Consider the following 22,280-nt stretch of genomic DNA (forward strand, 5'->3'; position numbering starts at 1 on the left):
TGCAGCCACCCTCCAAGTAATGTCCACCAGACAATCAACCGCCTGCTATCAGGCAACCCCTAAGCGCAGACACGACACCTTCACATGCTGAGTGTGAAACTTCAACTGCCTACACAGCGCTGCCCCGCCTACCAGACCCTGTCAGAACAACCAGGTCATGTGCCTCCCCCTCCACACCCGCTCCGTCCACCAGCACGCCATTGGACTCTGTTACCTCCTCAACACAACAGCCCCACACATCACCTTCATGACAGTAACCTGGATAAAAGCATCCTCAGCACACAACTTCTTCATTGCCATCTCTGACGGATACAATATCACCCGCAGGGACGGCACCAACAATCCCGGAGGATGAATTGCAATTTATTCACAAGTACACCCTCAGAGTCACAAATCCGGTTTTGCACCAACCCCCTGGCAACCCTCAGAGTAACACTCATCTACAGATCTCCAGGTCTACATCCACAATTCCTCAAAGCCATCAACACGTACATCTGCACGCACACCCTCACCTCCACATGCTACATGTGGCTGGGGGCCAGTAACTTCTTGCAGGAGGCAAACCACACCACCATCCATCATTGGTCCATCAACATTTGCATCCACGTCTCCCACAAGCAACACACTGCCCCACACCCCGCTACCGATCCCCCAAAGATGCTTGATGTAAGTCACCACAGACAAGCTGTGTGGGACACTCGAACCAACACCCCCGCCACACCCTGCAACCTCACACACTGGATCAGCAACTGATCCAACAATCTTGCCACATTGACGGACTTTCCTGTGAAGCACAACAACAGTTAAGCCACCTGGGACAAGGCAGACCTACTGGACTCATACATATCTAGCCGGACTCTTGTGCAAACCTTGCAACACAAAGAACCATCAGTTACCTTACAGCCCTGGAAAACGCCACACACAGCCATCACCATATCATCAGCAAGGACAAGTGGAGATCCTTCAGATACGGCCGAGGCACCAAAACACACGACATCAAGGAGCTCATCAGCATTGTGAGTGAACTGACAGCAGCTCTCCATCAAAAAGACACTTCACCCTTGCAAGGCAGATCAAATCCCTTGCAACTTTCTTCCACTGCAAGCTCATGGACATACACGACAGCCTTGGCACACAGAGGCAGACAGCACTATTATCCGCGGGACAAACCCCCCTCAGGTTCTGGACTCCCGTCAGCAGCAAATACACCACCTGGCTCATGTGCACCATCCACTCTGGCTCTCCATCAGGCCCCTTCCCACACAACATCTCAACCACATCATTCCCCATCCTTGAAGCCCACGTCCAACACGTCATGAATGTTTCCTTTGAGTTTGCCAAAATCCATGGGAGCTGGAGGCATGCAGAGACCCAGGCCCTTCTTAAACAATGGACGGCAGTACCGCAGGATCTCCTGGAACATCACTCTGCTTCTCTACCCAGCAAATATCATCAGGAAGACACTCAACAAGCAACTGACAAACTTCCTCCACGCAAACAGCTCCAGGCAACCGGCACCAGACCATCTTCCACAGTAATCACACCACTGCAACCGTCATAATTGCCACCACCAACTACAACTTTGCCCTGCTCAACAATGGTGAGATAACCCCCCTTGACCTCTCAACGGCATTCTACACCATGTGCTACCACACTGTCTGCTCACACATCCCCAACACTGGTATCCAGAGGAGGGCCCAGGATTAAATCGACAAGTAGCTCACCAGGAAGGCCCAGGGAGTCGGCCTCCACCCTTCAGCATGTAGTACACTGGGGTCATCTGGCCCATGCCCCAGGGCTCATCTCTCAGCGTGACTATCTTCAATGTCTCCATGACCCCCCTCTCCACCATCACATGCGCACACAACCTCATTATCATATCGTATGCCATTGACACCCAGCTGCTCCTCACCCTCAACAAAGACCCAGCCATTGCCAGATCCAACCTTCAAGAAGGCATGAGATCCGTTGACGAATGGCTGAACATCAGCCACCTGAGGCGGGACTTGGACAGGACTGAGGTCATCATCTGAGGATTGTCCCCTTACGGCTGGGTCACCTCCTTGTGTCCCACTGGCCTGAGCACCGCACCAGCACCAGTGGCCACGCACGCAAGCTGGTGTTCATCATGGACACATCGCTCACAATTACCATGCAACTCAACACCATCTGTACCTCATGCTGCAATACCCTCCGCATGCTGCAAATGATCCACAGATAGATCCACTCCAAGGCAAGACAGACCGTCCCCCAGGTCCACGACACCAGCCGGGTCAACTACAGCACCGCCCTCTACGGAGGAACAACAGCAAAACTGCAGGAGAACTTGTCCACATCCAGGGTGCATCCGCACACCTCATCTTCAACATCCCCCGCCCCAGCCACATCACCGTCCACCTGAGATAGCTACAATGGCTCACTGTCTGCTGCAGGATCACCTTCAGACTCCTCAACCACACTCAGGAGGCAGTCCACAACCCCAGACCCAAAACCGACCTTGGACGTCTGTCATCCAACACCCCGTTGGCCCATCTCAGTGCAGCCAACCTTGCCCTGGCCACCATTCATCACATCCACAGAACAACTGAATGCAGGAAATAGTTCTCCCACCTCGCCAAACAGACCTGGGACACCCTCCCCGGGCACCTCCACATGACCCATGACCTCTACGCCTTCATGATACTCTTCCAAATTTGTCTGTCCGAGCAGTATTTCAAACCCCCCCCTCAGCAGCTTGAGGCCATCACGGGTGAGTATTGGGCTCCATGTCTGTATTTGATGATACATTGTGACCCATGTGTGTCCTCGACCGGACTCAGATCCCAGTGTAAGGATGGCTGGAGTTAGTTCCGCACTCAGGCATACTTTGACATATCCCCACACATATGTTGTGGACTCAAGCTAAATGACTGCAACATAAAATTTCAATTATTCTTTTTTGTATTATAGGTCTGGTGCGTGATTTGTGCAAAGAAAAAGTTGCAATACAGGGACCATAGAATCCAAAGTTCACAGGGGGAGATGGGATCCTTGGCATTTGAAGTCAGCAGAGTCCAGACCACAGTGTTTGGCATCATTGGTCAGACTGTGACCAGCAAGTCCATGTGGCAGATAATGTCAGTCAATGAGGTGATGCTGTCGCACATGAAGGCCAAGTGCCAGGCCAGGTGACCTGGGAGATGTGGATGGGCCGCTGCCTCTCACGGTCTTTTCCATGGATGACCCACCTTCCTCGGGGGACCCTCAGATGCAGGCCTTGACGATGCTTGGGACGCTCCGTCGGACGAATCCTCCTCCTCCTCGTTCCCTGTGGCTGGTGGTGGTCTTCGCCTGGTGGCACAGGGAGGGTTGCCCATGTTGTCGCCGATCCGAGGGAGTGAATGGCTTATGTCCCTTTGCACCGCCAGGAGCTCAACCAGTCTTGCCTCCATCCGTCCTAGGTGCTCTTGTTGACTGGCGTGTTGCTCAGCCTGCTGGTTCTTCATCTCTGTGATGGTCCCCTTTATCTCTGTGAGGGTCACCACTACCTGGCTGAACTCCCTGGTGTCATGCCGGTATGCGTCCATGATGTTGTGTATGTGTGACATTCCGGTCCCTTCAGCTGGCTGGTCAGGTTCTTGCCTCCGCCTGCCTACACTCCCACCACCCCTGCCCACACGAGCCTGGGCTGCCGTTGTGGGCACATCGGGTCTACGGGACCCCCGAGGGATGGCAGTGGCGGTGTTGTCTGCCTCCTCCTGGGTGCGCGGCGCACCTTGTCCCTCCTGGTCAGACTGGCTCAGTTGTTCACTGCGGGCACGGCTCCTCAGTGTCTCCTGGGATGTGGCAGGAATGGGGGTGGTGGTTGGCACAGGTGTTCCTGAACCAGGTGCTGCAGGGGCTTGGACAGCAGAGGGTCCAGGTCGGTCGGGCTCATCCGCGGAGTGTTGAGAGGCGTCGCTGCCGGTGGGATCAGGTTCCTCCCGAGCCTGGGACTGTGATTCTTCACCCCCATTGTAGGGGGGAGATTCATCACGTTGCCCTGTGTGTGAGAGACAGACAATGTTAATGCTGTTTCATGCAACATCCATGTTTCATACACATTCAAGTTGACACTGTTCCTCCAGGTAGTTGTATGTGCCTAGCATGGATGTATGACATTACAACGCGGGTTTTTACCACGCGTGCAGTTACATCGCATGCGTTACAGCGCATGCGATGTTACAATGCTATGCCATTCCAACGCAAGTCTTTACATCGACTTGCGCTAGATGGCGTGCTAACATTAAAAAAGTGTAATTTACTATTCCAACTCCAGTCCACTTAACAGTTGGGAAGGTGTTGGGATAGTAAACTACACTATTTGTAACGTTAGCACGCCATCTAGCGCAAGTCGATGTACAGACTTGCGTTGTAATGGCATAGCGTTGTAACATCGCATGCGTTGTAACGCATGCGATGTAACTGCACTGCGTGGTAAAAACCGCGTTGTAATGGCTGTTCCCCGCCTAGCATTCTCCTCAATGTTCACTTGTGGATGGGTATGTTGCGGGGGACAGATTGATATGTTCTCCTGAGTCTTTGACATGTAGATTTTTGGCTTGGATGCTTCTTCAGCTATGTATTGGTCTTGTTGTGTTACATGTCCATTGTGACAGTGGGCACATCCATTGCCTGTCCCGGGGGTGTCTGCTTGTGTAAGGGGTGTGTGTGACAGTGCCTGCTGGTGGGTGTAGTGTGATTTGGCACTGGGGCTCCCAGGTGATGTAGCTGTCCCCCATGGAGCATGCTGCCATGACAGTGAGTGTGAGTTCCTGTCCTAGATATCTGACCTTGTTGTCTTGGTGTTTGTGTTTGCACTGGTCACAGGAGGGCCTTGTGCTGCCTACACCAGGGCCAAGTGACAGCTATCTTGTCAGTACTTTCCCAGTCCCTGTGCATTGCACATTGTGCATGAGTATGTACCTGGGCCATATGGGATGAGGGCAATTGTGTCTGATTTGGAGTTCAACAATGCGTTTTGTGACACCCACCCTCCCAGCATACCGGACATCCATTCTTGGGTTAGTGCTTCGTTTAGCATGGGACATAGCATGGCCTTGCTTTCTCAATGGGGCATACACATGTTAGTGGCATTAGCGTTGTTTTTGACTGTGGTTCTGGCTGGTGAGGGCTTGGGGGTAGTTGCGTGCATTTTGTGTAGTTGGGGTGTGGATGCCATTACCCCGATGTTACATAAGTTGTTTGTGTACTCACCAGGCTCTGGAAGTCCTTGAAGTCCATCTACTCCCACCGGCGGAAGCAGGGCCATCACCTTCTCCTCCCAGGGATGGAAATGTACTGGTCTGCGGGGCCCACCACCTCCAGTGATGTTGCTCTGGGCGTAGTCGTCATTCATTTTTCGCTTGACTGACCTCCGCAGATCGTACCACCTGGCTTGGCATTCAGTCCTGGTCCTTCTGATGGGTGCAACAGCATTCACCCTATCGACGATCCTCTGCCACAGGCGTGAATTTTCGCCTATGCTGGTCTGTCTGACTAATGTTCCAAACAGCTGTGGCTCGACTCTGATGACTTCATTGACAAGGATCTCCAGTTCCTCCCTTGTGAACTTTGGATTCTTGTCTGTGGGCATGGTTTAGGGTGAGGGTGTGGATGGTTGTGGGTGTGTGGGTCTGAATGTGAAGGTGTGGGTCTGAATGTGAAGAGGGGGGATGTGTGAAGGAGGTTGTGTGAAGGTGTATATGTTAAGGTGGATGGGTGCAGTTGTTGGTGTGTGCTCTCTAGCTGCAGTGAGGCTGTTGCAAAGGCTCATGGTTTGTGTGTGTGGGCCCTTTTTATTGGTCCATTTGTGGGTGGACCTCAGTTTGAATTTTTAGTGGGTGTGTTATAAGGGGTGGTTGTGAGTTTGCCTGTTTGGATGTGGCCAGGTCAGTCATTTTGATGTTTTGTGCACTGTAGATGTGTTTTGTGGTGTTGTGCGAGTCAAATAGACCCTCCTTGTGCTGTTTTACAGTGTCTGTGGTTCAGTACGACTCGTTTCGTTGTATTTGCTTCTGTTTTTTTGTGTGTCCGACTCGGTCATACGCTACGCTCTCCGCAGTACGAGTCGTACTCCGACACGTTCCCAGGGGTGCGAGTCCTACAGGGGTACGAGTCGTACAGGCATACACCCCCATGCATTGTGTATGTATGGTGCGTACTCCAACATTGCATATGTACGGTCCGTACATACGCGATGTTGTTGTAAGGTGCGTACATACGCGTTGTTGGGGTATGCACTGTACATACGCGATGTTGTTGTAAGGTGCGTACATACGCGATGTTGGGGTACGCACCGTACATACGCGATGTTGTCGTAAGGTGCGTACATACGCGATGTTGGGGTATGCACCGTACATACGCGATGTTGTTGTAAGGTGCGTACATATGCATGGCGGGGCCTGTACGACTCGTACCCCTGTACAACTCGCACCCCGGGAACAACTTTTCCCGGGATACGAGTCGTACAAAGTTCGCTTCGTAGGGGGTAAAAGCATTCCCCGTGTACGGGACGTTTTCCGTACGAATCCTAAATCGGAAAGCCGGTCCGGATCGTACTAGTACGGTCGGACTGCATTTTTACGATTCGTACGGAAAAGTGTCCGGGTCTGTCTCGTACAACTTTTCCCGATCTGATTCATACGGATCGGGCCGATCCGTATGTATTTTTCCCGTACGAATCGTACTTCACGGGTCGGACGGGACTTGTACGATTCGTTCGGAAAAAATTACAGATACGAGTCGTACGGAAATAAAAAATACAGGATCGGAATCGACCCCAAAGTTGATAAAATATCGTTCTTTTAGTTAGTGTTATGTATTTTAGTATGTATTTTAACTGTATGTGTTCTATTTTTTTGTCTAAGTATTGCATTTGTTTTTTACTATATGTGTTATTAATTAATTTCATTTTAAGTATATTTTGCGTTTTAGTTCCGTAGTGGGTTGTGGGTTCATAGGGGAATAGGGTGGGAAATAATTTAATTATAATAAATGTATTAATAATTCTTAGAAGTTATTAATTATATTTTAATTAAATGTTGTGTTTTAGTTCCGAAGCGGGTTGTGGGTTTATAGGGGAATAGGGTGGGAAGTGATTTAATTGAAATTAAGTGATTAATATTTGTTATTAATTCATATTTATGATATATTTAATATTTTATATTGTTAATTGTGGTAAATCAATTATTATTAATAATGTATTAATTGGTTGTTAATTATGATTAATTAATTGGTAATTATGTTAATTGTGGCATTTTTTTTCGGAGCGGGTTGTGGGTTGATAGGGGAGTACGGTGGGAAGTAATGTAATTAAAATTAATTAATAAATATGTTTTGTTAATGAATATTTATGTATTTAATGTTTTTATTTTTAATTGGGCTAGTTACATTATTATTAATTATATAATAATTGGTATTGAATTATTATTAATTAATTGGTAATTATGTTAATTGTGTCTTTTTTTAGGGGTGGGTTGTGGGTTGATAGGGGAGTAAGTGGAGAGTAATTTAATTTTAATACATTTTTTAATCTTTTTATCATAATATTTATTTAATGTTATTTTATAGTGTTATTTGTGTGAATTAATGTATTATTAATTGTTTTTATTTTGCTTGTTAATTGTTATCAATTAATTATTTAATTGTTAATTAATAATGTTAATTTTGTAATGTTTCACAACTTTGGTGGTGTCATTTATAGGGGAATATGGTGGGAGGTAAATTATTTATAATTAATTAATTAATTGTAAATGATTGCTAATTAAATAATAAATAAATATTAAATATGCTAATTGCGGAATAATTTTGATGAGTGAGTTGTGGGGTTTATAGTTGAAAATGTTGGGAAGATTTTTTTTTTTAAATTGATAAATGATATATTGTTAATTGTTAATAATTTAATACTGTAAAATTAGTTATGGAAATTATGTAAATATTTGTGGGTGTGTGTTTTGGTGTTTATTGGGGTAGAGGGTGGAAAGTAATTTAGTTTCAATAAATTAATTATTAGTTGATCATTAATATTCATTTATTAATTGATACATATTTTTGGTAATTGTTTTGTTTTTATTTTGTTTGGGGATTTAGGTTCAATAGCTGTAATCTTTGGTTTTATCCCCGCCGCTATCCAACACTTTCTCTACTGTTGCACTTATTGTACTGGGAATAGTAATTTATACCCCTCCGCTATCCAACACTTTCCCTACTGTTGCAGTCGCTGGAGTGGGAATAGTCATTTGTATCCCTCTGCTATCCAACACTTTCCCTACTGATGCACTTGCTGGAGTGGCAATGGTAAAGTATTGCCCACTGCTTACCAACACTTTCCAGACTATTGCACTTGCTGGAGTGAGAATAGTAATTTTTACCCCTCAGCTATCAAACATTTTCCATACTGATGCACTCCCTGGAGTGGGAATATTAATTTTATCCCCTCCGTTATCCAACACTTTCCCTACTGTTGCACTTGCTGGAGTGGGAATAGTAAATTATTTCCCTTTGCTATACAACACTTTCCCTACTGTTGCACTTGCTGGAGTGGGAATAATAATGTATTCCCCTCCGCTATCTAACCCTTTCCCTACTGTTGCACTCCCTGGAGTGGAAATAGTAATTTTTATGCCTCCGCCATCCAACACTTTCCCTACTGTTGTACTTGCTGGAGTGGGAATAGTAAATTTTTCCCCTTCACTATCCAACACGTTTCATACTGTTGCACTTATTGGAGTGGGAATAGTAAATTATTCCCCTCCGCTATCCAACACTTTCTCTACAGTTGCATTAATTGAAGTGGGAATAGTAAATTATTCCCCTCTGCTATCCAACACTTTCCCTACTGTTGCACTCGCTGGAGGGGCAATAGTAATTTTTACCCCTACGCTAACCAATACTTTCCCTACTGTTGCACTCGCTGGAGTGGGAATAGTAATATTTACCCCTCCGCTATCCAACACTTTCCCTACTGTTGCACTCCCTGGAGTGGAAATAGTAATTTTATCCCAAACGCTATCCAACACTTTCCCTACTGTTGCAATTGTTGGAGTGGGAATAGTAAATTGTTCACCTCCGCTATCCAACACTTTCCCTACTGTTGCACTCGCTGAAGTGGGAATAGTAATTTGTTCCCCTTTGCTATCCAACACTTTCCCTACTATTGCACTCATTGGAGTGGGAATAGTAAATTATTTCCCTCCGTTATCCAACACTTTCCCTACTGTTGCACTCCCTGGAGTGGGAATAGTAATTTATTCACCTCCGCTATCCAACACGTTCCCTACTGTTGCACTTAGGTGCCAATTCCGATCCGGTAAAAAAATTCCCCGTCCGACTCGTATCCGGATTTTTTTCCGTCCGAATCGTCAAAGTAGCGTACAAACTGCCAAGTACGATTCGAACGGAAAAAAGTCCATACGAATCGCATTGGGAAGATTTCCCCACACGTCCTCGGGTCGGGAAAAGTCACCGACACGTCCCCGGTCGAAAAACCCACCGTGCGGAAAAATAAAGTCCGACAGCGCAAGTACGATCCCTCCCGTCCTCCCCATTTCACAACCGTACGCAAAAAACACCGTCCGAGACATGTGCCCGCATACGCGCCGAACACCCCACCACCCCCCCGCCCGCGTATGTACGCCCCGAACCCCCAGCCGTGTATGTACGCACCAAACCCCCACCCGTGTATGTACGCCCCCGAACCCCCACCCGTGTATGTACGCACCGAACCCCCACCCGTGTATGAACAGACCGAACCCCCCCCCAGCCGTGTATGTACGCACCGAACCCCCCCCAGCCGTGTATGTACGCACCGAACCCCCACCCGTGTATGTACGCCCCCGAACCCCCACCCGTGTATGTACGCACCGAACCCCCACCCGTGTATGAACGGACCGAACCCCCCCCAGCTGTGTATGTACGCACCGAACCCCCCCCCAGCCGTGTATGTACGCACCAAACCCCCACCCGTGTATGTACGCCCCGAACCCCCACCCGTGTATGTACGCACCGAACCCCCACCCGTGTATGTATGCACCAAACCCCCACCCCAGCACTGTATGTACGCACCAAACCACCACCCGTGTATGTACGCACCGAACCCCCACCCCAGCAGTGTATGTATGCACCGAACCCCCACCCCAGCAGTGTATGTACGCACCGAACACCCCCCCCACCCGTGTATGTACGCACCAAACCCCCACCCCAGCACTGTATGTACACCCTGAACCCCCACCCGTGTATGTACGCACCAAACCCCCACCCCAGCACTGTATGTACGCACCAAACCACCACCCGTGTATGTACGCACCGAACCCCCACCCCAGCAGTGTATGTACGCACCGAACCCCCACCCCAGAAGTGTATGTACGCACCGAACACCCCCCCCAGCCGTGTATGTACGCACCAAACCCCCACCCGTGTATGTACGCCCTGAACCCCCACCCGTGTATGTACGCACCAAACCCCCACCCCAGCACTGTATGTACGCACCAAACCACCACCCGTGTATGTACGCACCGAACCCCCACCCCAGCACTGTATGTACGCACCAAACCACCACCTGTGTATGTACGCACCGAACCCCCACCCCAGCAGTGTATGTACGCACCGAACCCCCCCAGCAGTGCATGCACGCCCGAACCCCCACCCGTGTATGTACGCCCCTGAACCCCCACCCGTGTATGTACGCACCGAACCCCCACCCGTGTATGAACGGACCGAACCCCCCCCAGGCGTGTATGTACGCACCGAACCCCCCCCAGCCGTGTATGTACGCACCGAACCCCCACCCGTGTATGTATGCCCCCGAACCCCCACCCGTGTATGTACGCACCGAACCCCCACCCGTGTATGAACGGACCGAACCCCCCCAGCCGTGTATGTACGCACCGAACCCCCCCAGCCGTGTATGTACGCACCGAACCCCCCCAGCCGTGTATGTACGCACCGAACCCCCACCCGTGTATGTACGCCCCGAACCCCCACCCGTGTATGTACGCACCGAACCCCCACCCGTGTATGTACGCACCAAACCCCCACCCCAGCACTGTATGTACGCACCAAACCACCACCCGTGTATGTACGCACCGAACACCCACCCCAGCACTGTATGTACGCACCAAACCACCACCCGTGTATGTACGCACCGAACCCCCACCCCAGCACTGTATGTACGCACCAAACCACCACCCGTGTATGTACGCACCGAACCCCCACCCCAGCAGTGTATGTACGCACCGAACCCCCCCCCCAGCCGTGTATGTACGCACCGAACCCCCCCCCAGCCGTGTATGTACGCACCGAACCCCCACCCGTGTATGTACGCCCCCGAACCCCCACCCGTGTATGTACGCACCGAACCCCCACCCGTGTATGAACGGACCGAACCCCCCCAGCCGTGTATGTACGCACCGAACCCCCCCAGCCGTGTATGTATGCACCGAACCCCCCCAGCCGTGTATGTACGCACCGAACCCCCACCCGTGTATGTACGCCCCGAACCCCCACCCGTGTATGTACGCACCGAACCCCCACCCGTGTATGTACGCACCAAACCCCCACCCCAGCACTGTATGTACGCACCAAACCACCACCCGTGTATGTACGCACCGAACCCCCACCCCAGCAGTGTATGTACGCACCGAACCCCCACCCCAGCAGTGTATGTACGCACCGAACACCCCCCCAGCCGTGTATGTACGCACCAAACCCCCACCCCAGCACTGTATGTACGCCCCGAACCCCCACCCGTGTATGTACGCACCAAACCCCCACCCCAGCACTGTATGTACGCACCAAACCACCACCCGTGTATGTACGCACCGAACCCCCACCCCAGCAGTGTATGTACGCACCGAACACCCCCCCACCAGCCGTGTATGTACGCACCAAACCACCACCCGTGTATGTACGGCCGTACCCACACCCCACCAGGGAATGTACGGACCGTACCCCCACCAGTGCATGTACGGACCGTACTGACGCCAAAAACACACGTACTGAACCAGGACAAACCATATTTACACAAGGAGAGTCAATTAGAGTTTCCCCACACCACCAAACATGCCCAACAACCCCACAAACATCACATACACTGACCTGCAACTGCCAAACTGCCAAACAGAGGCCCAAAACTCAATCACTCCTCATAACACACCCACACAAATTTCAAACACAGCCACACCCACAAATGGACCAATAAAAATGGACCACACACACAAACCATGAGCCTTTGCAACAGACCCACTGCTGCCAGAGCCCACAGATGACCCACACCACCATACTTGAACCTCACACTTGCATACCTTCACACAACCACCTACACAAACACCCCCTCATCACATTCACACACACACCTCCACTACCACACCCACACACCCACAGCCATCCACACCCACACCCCCACAACCATCCACACCCACACCCCACGCCATGTCCACCACCAAGAATCCAAAGTTCACAAAGGAGGAGCTGGAGATCCTTGTCGACGAAATCCTCAGAGTCGAGCCACAGCTCTTTGGGACATTGGTCAGACAGACCAGCATATCCGAAAAAACGGCCATGTGGCAGAGGATTGTCGATTCTGTGAATGCTGTTGGGACCACCAGAAGGACCAGGCACGAGTGCCAATCCAGGTGGTACGATCTGCGGAGGACGGTCAAGAGGAAGATGACTGACAATCACAACCAGGGGAACATCACTGGAGGAGGACCGCCCCCCAGACCGGTACAATACCATCCCTGGGAGGAGAAGGTGATGTCCACGCTGGCGGTGGAGGGACTACACGGACTGCCAGGACTCCCAGACCCTGGTGAGTACACAAACAACTCACCTCACATGGGGGGGATGCCATACACAATCAATCATGCATGCCACCCCCCCCAAGCCACCACCGGACACAACAACACTCCACAAACACACACATGCCACTAGCGCCTCCATGCCCCATGCATCAATCAGGGCCATGCCAAGTCACAGGCCACACAAAACACCAACACAACACAGGATGTGGTCGATGCTGGGAGTGGGGGCATCAAAACTAACATTGAGCAACTCACAAGCACACAACAATGCCCTCAGCCCATATGGCCCAGGGCACAGCCATACAAACTGTGTGTACCCACACAGTACTGTCTTGCCTGCAAATGGTGGCTGCCATGCAGGATGACATGGGTCTGAAGGCACAATTTGCACATTACAGCAGACAATGAAGATGCATCGCTCTGATAGAGTCTCAGCACACACCGCCACAGCAGCAGCCTACACGCAGACACACTGCCCAATGGGTGCCCGGAGAACAGGGACTAACTCACATGAACAAGCCAATGGCCATTCAAAGACCGGCTAACTGTGTGTGCCCAGGAAGCTGGCCTGAGGTGACAGAGGGTGACAAAGAGAGGGAGGGAGAGGGGGAATGAGAGGGAAGGAGACAGAGGGGGACACAGGGAGACAGACAGAGGGAGGGAGTAGGGTGACAGAGGGAGACCGACAGAGGGAGGAGGGTGACAGAGGGAGGGAGGAAGGGAGACACAGGGAGACTAAATCACCCTTGGGTGGTGTGGCCATGTCCACTCATCAGCCGGTGGACTGTGTGCATGCAGACAAGGTCTGGCAGTGCCTCAAACCCCCCCTTCCGTAGATGAAGACCGGTCCATGTGTCAATCTGTGCACGAGTCCATCCGTACTGCAGGCACAGACCTAACCACACACCCAGTATACCCACCCACTGTGTCGGTAAGAACCCTGTCACAAATGCTTCAGTCACCTACCTGCAACATCAAATTGCCTTGGCAAAACACCATTTGGCCACGTACAGTGCAACACGTAAGGCGCCTCTGCATGGCTCGCTACGCCCGCACACCACACTGCTGACTGTGTACCCAAATAGATGCATCAACTAAGATTGTGTCACACATGCGTAAAGCCCTGACAGCTGTGGCCAAGGGACATACCCATGCACAAGTGCACTGTGAGAGGAATGCAAGACAGATCCAACTACCCAGAGGAAGAGTGCCAAATCAGAAATGCATGAAACATGGATGCCACATGTGACACTGTTAACATTGTCTCTCTCACACACAGGTCAACGTCGACGAACACCCCCCAACACTGGGGGGGAAGTCTCACAGGACCAGGCTCCGCGGGATGAGGACCCCACCGCCAGCGATGACTCTCACCACTCCGTGGATGACCCAGACCAACCTGGCCCCTCTGGTGTCCAACCACCTGCAGCACCTGCGTCAGGTACAACTGTGCCAACCACCACCCCCATTCCTGCCACATCCCAGGAGACGTCCAGGAGCCCTGCCCGCACACGACCACCCAGCCAGTCTGCCCAGGAGGGACACGGTCCTCCGGGCACCCAGGAGGAGGCAGGCGGCAACGCAGATGCCATCCCTCAGGGGTCCCGGAGACCCGATGCGCCCACAACGGCAGGCCAGGTGCACATGGGCAGGGGTGGCGGGAGTGGAGGACGGCGGAGGCGCGAACCTGACCAGGCAGCTCAGGACCCGGTAGTGTCCCAGGTCAGCAACATCCTGGATACATACCGGCGTGACACCAGGGGCATGGACCAGATTGCGTCCACCCTCAATGACATCAAGGGGACCCTCCAGGAGATGAAGACCCTGCAGGCCCAGCAACATGCCTGTCAACTGCAACACCAAGGAAGGATGGAGGATAGACAGGCTGAGCTCGTGGCGGTGCAAACCCAAATGACCGGTGTACTCCGTCGGATTGCCGACAACATGGGCAACCCTCCCTGTGGCACCAGGCGAAGGCCATTACCAGACACAGGGAGGGATCAGGAGGAGGAGGATTCATCCGACGGAGCGTCACAGACATCGTCACGGCCTGCTTCCGAGGGTCCCCGCAGGAAGGTGGGTCGTCCACGAAAAAGACTGTGAGAGTCAGCAGAACATCACCATCTCCCAGGTCACCTGGCCTGGCACCTGGCCCTCTGGCCCAATAGCAGCACATGACATTCTCTGCCACATGGACTTGCTGGTCACTGTCTGACCTATGTTGACGAAGACTGTGGCATGGACTCTGACATTTTGCTACGGCAAGGATACCAACTCCCCCAGTGAACTTTGGATTCTACACTCCCGCTGTGCACCTCTTGTCATCCCCACAAACCCGTACCCCACCACAAATAAATTAATCACACTTACAAGATGATGCCATGATTCTGCATTATTACAATACATGTGTGTGTCGTAAAGTCAAAGCATGCCTGATCTCAGAATTAACTCCAACCATCCAAACCGTGGGGTCGCAGTCTTGCCCCGGACACACATGGGTCCCAATGTATCATCTGATACAGACATGGAGTACCATACTCACCTGTGCTGGGCCCAACCAGCTGAGTGGTTCCCGCACAACTGTGGCTACAGACACATTCAGGGGAGCAACAGTCATGCGCAGAGGTCAGGGATCATGTGGAGTGACCTGGCTTGCCGCTCCCAGGTATGTCTAGACATGTGTCCCTACCATGTCCTGCATGCTTGCGTCAGGCGGATGTCGAGAATGGTGGCTAGGCCAAGGTTGGATGCATGGAGATGCCAGAATGGAGTTTTGGATCACAGTGCCACATGGTTGTGTTGGGGTTGTGGGCTGCATCATGAGTGTGGGCGTGGATCGAGAAGGTCATCCTGCAGCTGGCTGTGAATCATTCCCCCCATCCCGTTTGGACGTTGATGTGGCCTGGTTGCCCGATGCAGTAGCAGAGCTGTGCAGATGCACTCCGGATATGGACAAGTATCATGGGAGTCGTAAGGCACATGTCCGTAGACTGCAGGGTAGGATTCTACACGGATGTTGTAGTTGCCCTGGGGGATGGTCTCTCTTGCCTTGAGGTGGATGGAACTGTGCATCTTGTGCATAATACAGTTCCCACTCCCTGACAAACCGCTAGCATCTTGTCTCTCTACACATAGACACATATGCACCACCTCTGAAAACTATGCCAGACATGCCGCACGCACAGTGGCAACAGGCCACCATTGACAGGGAAGAGGCACCTTGGAGACAGAGGGACAAATTTATTAGTCATGTGTGTTGGAATGACAATGATACTCTGTCAACACATACACAGGTCATGTGGATGAACATGTGGGAGCAACACTGGCACCCCCCATTGCAACACAGATGCTGGTATTCCATTGAACTCGCACACAAGTGACGGATAACAGCTAAACACCCCCTGCTGCCACGGAGAGGCTGCTATACACCATTGAGGCCCTGATGGGGCAATCACACACCATGTCAACCCGGTGCAACCTGTATGTTTCCGAGGTCAGTGTTACACACATTGATGGCCTCATCACAATCCCCAATCCCCTGACACATGACAGTCACCAAGTCTGACCATGGCTCCAGGTGAAGCCTGCCCCATGTCATGTTCCCCATGTAGGATCCACATGTATGCAAATTGAACACACATGAACCGGAGAAGTGCACACAGACTACAAACAATTCACACACCCAAAACGCCGTGAGGCATCCCTTACCCTAAGGAGATTTCAAAACTTGCCCGTGCATGTGACGCAGAATCAGCACATGTTGCTGTGTTCATGAGGAGTAGCAGGAGCACAACAATGCCACCAGCAGACAGCATGCCCATGGACCTGTGGAAGAGAGACACACAAGGAGTCAGCCCAAAGGAGCACATCCGCAAGCATGTACTCAACACGTATCATGTTGTCAACATGACAGGTGACAATGATGACCCTCGGACAACATCCTTCCATTGCGCCATCACTCGAGTGACACTTCAATACACACCACTGACTCACTTGGCAGACATGCAGATGGACACACACATTGCAACACATGCCACACACGGCCCAATGCGTGCACACTCAGACACTGGAACTCACCACTTAGCAAAGAAGTTGCGTATGAGCCGACTCCGCATGTCCTCCACAGCCTCCTCCTCCTCCACATCACTTGCCCCGTCACCAAGGCCTTCATCCTCCACGGGTGGATGGTCCTGGTCATCTTGATCCAGTATGAGTGGAACAGCTTCCTCCACTGCCATGTTGTGCAGCATGCAGCAGACGATGATGATCTTGCACACCTTCACCGGGGCATATGGGAGTGCTCCGCCGGTCTTGTGGAGGCACCGGAATCGGCTCTTCAGAAGTCCAAACGTCCTCTCAATGACTCTCCTGGTCCGCCCATGGGCGTTGTTGTAGCGGTGCTCGGCAGCCGTGCTGGGGTTGCGGACAGGCGTCATCAGCCATGGCATGTTGGGATAGCCAGCGTCCCCTACAAGGAAACATCATGGACAGAAGTGTGTCAGCACAGGCAGTGAGATTGGAAGATGACGCCAAACACTGAACTGCCAGAGTCTACCCACCAACAATACATGCTCGCTCGTTCCGCAGCTGCAGCATCATTTCAGGCAGCCTGCTACGCCTCATGATGAAGGCATCGTGTGCTGATCCTGGAAAGCGAACACAGACATGTGAAATCACCATGTTGGACAGACACACCACAAGGGCATTAATGGAGTGATAATGTTTGCGATTCCTATACACCACCTCCTGTGCCTGTGGTGGTACCAACGCAACATGTGTCCCATCTATGGACCCAATGACATGGGGCATCCCTCCCAGGGCATAGAACTCACGCTTGACATCTGTCAACTGCTCACGAATTGGGACTTTAATGTACTCATCCAGGTGAACCAACATGGCCTCTAAGAAATCATGCAGAACACGGCTGAACATCGTCTGGGACATGCCCCCGACATCAGCAATGGTATGTTGGAACGTACCCGTGGCAAGGAAATGTAGGGCTGCCATCACCTTCAACTTGGGTGTCAGTGCACTGGGATACCTGTGGCGCGGGAGGAGTTGTGCTTCCAGCCGGCCAGTCAACTCATCAATAAACCGTTGGCTGAATCTGTAGCGGCGTATACAGTCCCGTTCATGCAGGGCAGCCATGTCTGGCATACGTCGAGGGAGAGGCGGAGCCCTGCAGTGAAATGGAAGGAACACCGAAGAGTGAGCACTGTACAACGACATTGTCAATGCACTGAGCACATGTTACACAGCCAATCCACATATGCCACATTCTGAGTCAGGTCTGTGCCACATTTCCTGGACACGTACGCAAGTCAGGTGACACTCCTACCAAGGGACAGCCACTAACGGAGTGGGGCAAGCTCACGATGACATGGCATGAGACTAGCTGTGGGCCAGTGTAAGTGAACATGCACACGCATCACAGGATTCACAGACATCCACACATGTGCAGAAGTAGTATGCGTATGGTACAGACAGGTTGGTGGATGCGATATGCACTGATCACATGTCATAGGAATAGGACAGGCCACACACATTGCCTTGGAGGAGTACATGTCGAGACAGAACATACATAGAGAGCACGTGGATATGTACTTGTGTTGATACTCCGTGTAGTTGCATACATACACACCTCATGGCAAATCACATATGTGGGCTGGTGTGCGGAACAGTGTGCCATGGCCATCTACACACGGACACATGTTGGCAGCAGCAACTGCTGATGCATTGGACCACACACCTACAGCAAAATCATGGAAACACATGCCACACACATGACATGGTTGCAGCGTGCAACGCAGCCATACACATGTCATGTGTAATATTCCGTGTACCTGGCATCAGGGGACAGGTGCGGGTGTCCATGACTGGGACATGCAAGTGACTCATGGCTCCACTAGTGTGTACGACATGCACACATGTCAAAGGAGTGCAGGGGATGTGTGGTACAATGCGCACCATCACACACGACATGTGTACACAGCTCATCGTACATGTGCTTTGCCCACACCTCAGGGGTAAAGTGCCACATCACATCCTGACACACCTGTGTCACACACATGTGGTATTGCACAGACAATGCATTGGTGTCCACCCTTGGCAAAATCTGACCGCTCCATTCCTGTCTGTGTGCCGCCTGTCACCACTGACAGGTGTGAAACGCACCGTACATACGCTCTGAGTGCGTGTATAGGGTCCCTGGGCCAATATTGCCGCTGGCGTATGCGTACGCCACAGTAGTACGAACTGTACACGCGCTTGTACGGTCCGGATCACAATATGGGCGCTGGCATATGCGTACGCCACAGTAGTACGAACTGTACACGCGCTTGTACGGTCCGTATCACAATATGGGCGCTGGCGTATGCGTACGCCACAGTAGTACGAACTGTACACGCGCTTGTACGGTCCGGATCACAATATGGGCGCTGGCGTATGCGTACGCCACAGTAGTACGGACTGTACACGCGCTTGTACGGTCCGGATCACAATATGGGCGCTGGCGTATGCGTACGCCACAGTAGTACGGACTGTACACGCGCTTGTACGGTCCGGATCACAATATGGGCGCTGGCGTATGCGTACGCCACAGTAGTACGGACCGTACAAGCGCTTGTACAGTCCGTACTACTGTGGCGTACGCATACGCCAGCGCCCATATTGTGATCCGGACCGTACAAGCGCGTGTACAGTTCGTACTACTGTGGCGTACGCATACGCCAGCGCCCATATTGTGATCCGGACCGTACAAGTGCGTGTACAGTCCGTATCACTGCTTGTGGGGTGCCCTAGGGCGTGGAACGCACCGTACCTGTGTGTATATGTATGAAAACACATAGGGGACACATGAGGGACAAGTATAAGGGCCTAAATGCATGATGGTTGCCATGGAGACTGAGTTAGATTTTTGAATTTGAGCACCAGGTGCCCAGCAGAAGTCAGTTTGAAAGAATCTACATTGTTGCAATGTGGATGTTGACTTGACATCATCATCAAAACTGAAACCATGCAAAGCCACACACTGGGGTAGGTTTGAAGGGATTGGATGAAACGTAGGATGCAAATGTGACTGACCAATCAATCTGTACTCCTATACATGAACAGGCCAGCCAGGCATATATAAGGCAGCCAGGTCCCATGAGAGAGCACTTGCCTGCACATCCATTCATCCATGACCACTGCTGCTGATAGTGATTCCTCTGGCACCATGTCCAGGACTGTGGAGAGGTCACAGCCATTCACCCAGGAGGAGAACCTTGCCCTGATAGATGTGATCCTCCCACAGTTCCAGAGCCTGTATGGTCGACCAGGGGTTCAGGTGAGTGCAGACTCCACTAGCTTAGACTGTGCCCCTTTTGTGTGCCAGTGACTTCTGCCATTGTATCCATGTGTGACAGACATGCACTGTTGTTTGGAGTGGGTCCCAGGGTGTGGAAGGCCTCATGTCACCCATGCAGAGCATGCTGTGTTTCCTGTGTGCACTCCTCACTTGCATAGTGCCTACTGTGACAATGAATGCAAGGTGCATGCCACATTCTGCCTGCATACTCCTCCTGGGGATGTTGTTTCCACAGTCCTGATGTGATCCTGTGTTCCCCCCAGTGTCACAGGTGTCAGTACCCATGGATGTGTGTTTGTTCAGTGTACCTGTGCTGTGAGTGTCCAAAGGCCGTGTTCGTCCCCTGCACATTGGTGTGTGTGTAAGTCCCCTGTCATGTGGGTGAGTGCATATGGGGAGTGTTGCACACAAGCAGCATGAGGGATGGATATAGCCTGGCCATCCGATGTGAGTAGGGAGCAGTGCTGTGTGCATGCCGTGCTGAGCCAGCCCCACACCTGTGACACCCCCGTCTACTGGCACATGGGCAGAGTGAGGTGTGTACCCGCAGTTGGCAATGCCATGTGATTGTCCTGTACCTGTGTGTGTCTGTGTACTCTGCTGAGGTAGCATCAGTGTGCTGGGGCAGGTGACTGCTGTGAGGTGCTGTATATAATCCTGGTGTAGCCTGTGAGGCACAGTGTGATCCCTGGTCAGTGAGTGTGTGGTACCCCTCATGCCACCCGTGTACTTTCAATGGCACGTAGTGCATTTGGCCTTCCACAGTGGATAATGTCCCTATGACAAAGGTGCAATTAGTTGCATGCATACCATGGCCTGTTCATAAAGAGGATTGTTCTATATGTGTGTCTCTGTGTCTTTGCTCATGTGGATTAATGTATTCTCACTTTTGCATCCTCACAGGTAGGCGCCATTGCCAAGGGGGAGATCTGGAGGGAAGCCGTCAGTGCCGTGAGGGGTACAGAGGGTCGGAGGCGGAGCCTGTCTCAGGTGAGGAAACGCTGGCAGGACATCCGGTGCTGGACGAGGAGGATTGCACGGGTCCTGCTGGGGGACTCACCTGTGAGCCGTAAGAACCGTGGGCGCCGTCGTCTGACCCACATCCAGAAGCGTGTGCTGGCGGTGGTCTTCCCCGATATGGACAGGCGCCTACAGGAGAAGCAGCAGCAGGAAGGGGGTAGGTACATGTGTGTCAGTTGTGTGTCCCCAGCCAATGTAAGTGTGCAGTTGCATGGATACACTGCCAGGGTTTGATTGTGCAGTGCGTCAACTTCTCCACAAAGTAGCACAGTGCTGTTCTCACTCCCTCCCTTCCCCTCCTTGCCATGTGTTCCCTGGTCTGTCTGTAGCCACTCTTGCACAAGGTTATTTAGGCAGGCAGTTCATGCAGGTGCCCAATGCTATCAGCATCATGTGTGGGGGTGATGTGCCACAGGTATGGGGACCTTGCGTGTGCCATGGCCAATTTCAGTCATTGTGGTGTCCATGTCACTTGGCACTGATTGTGAATCACGACATAGGGGTGTGTCTCCAAAATGTACAGCCTTCCAGCATGCATGTCCAATCGTGTGCCCTCTGACATGATGTGCCTGAGTGGGAGGCCTGCTAAGTGCAGGGACGGTTGCTTAATTTGCAGTCATGTCCATCCTGGACCATGGAGGAGTGTGGGCACTACTGTGCCCTGGGGCACCTCTTCCTAGGTATCATGTGCGTCATCCAACAATATGGCCATTCACTGTGTCTTCGCCATGGGTTGGGTAGGGTGGCATTGTACCCTGGGCTCAACTGTTAGGACCTACAGGTTGCTACATGTGTCCACTGTACAGGGGGACCCATTTTGCTTGTGCATACTCACAGTGGGCATTACCTGTGTGTGTTGTTGAGACAATCTGATGATGTTTGCCTGTCAATGATGTGTGGACATGCCCACCAGGGGCTGTGTGTGTACAGTCATGAATTAGTGGAGGCCATGTGTTTTCATCCCAGAGTAAGAGGTGTACATACTTTCTCCGTCTCAATGAGATTGTCTCAGGTGTGGGTGGTTTGTGCGTACAAGGCCTACATGTCAGAAGCTTTATCCTCCTTGCTGGGTTTAGCCTGTGTGTGATGTTTGA

The sequence above is a fragment of the Triturus cristatus genome, chromosome 12 (genome assembly GCF_964204655.1).
Source record: "Triturus cristatus chromosome 12, aTriCri1.1, whole genome shotgun sequence".
Lineage (NCBI taxonomy): Eukaryota > Metazoa > Chordata > Amphibia > Caudata > Salamandridae > Triturus > Triturus cristatus.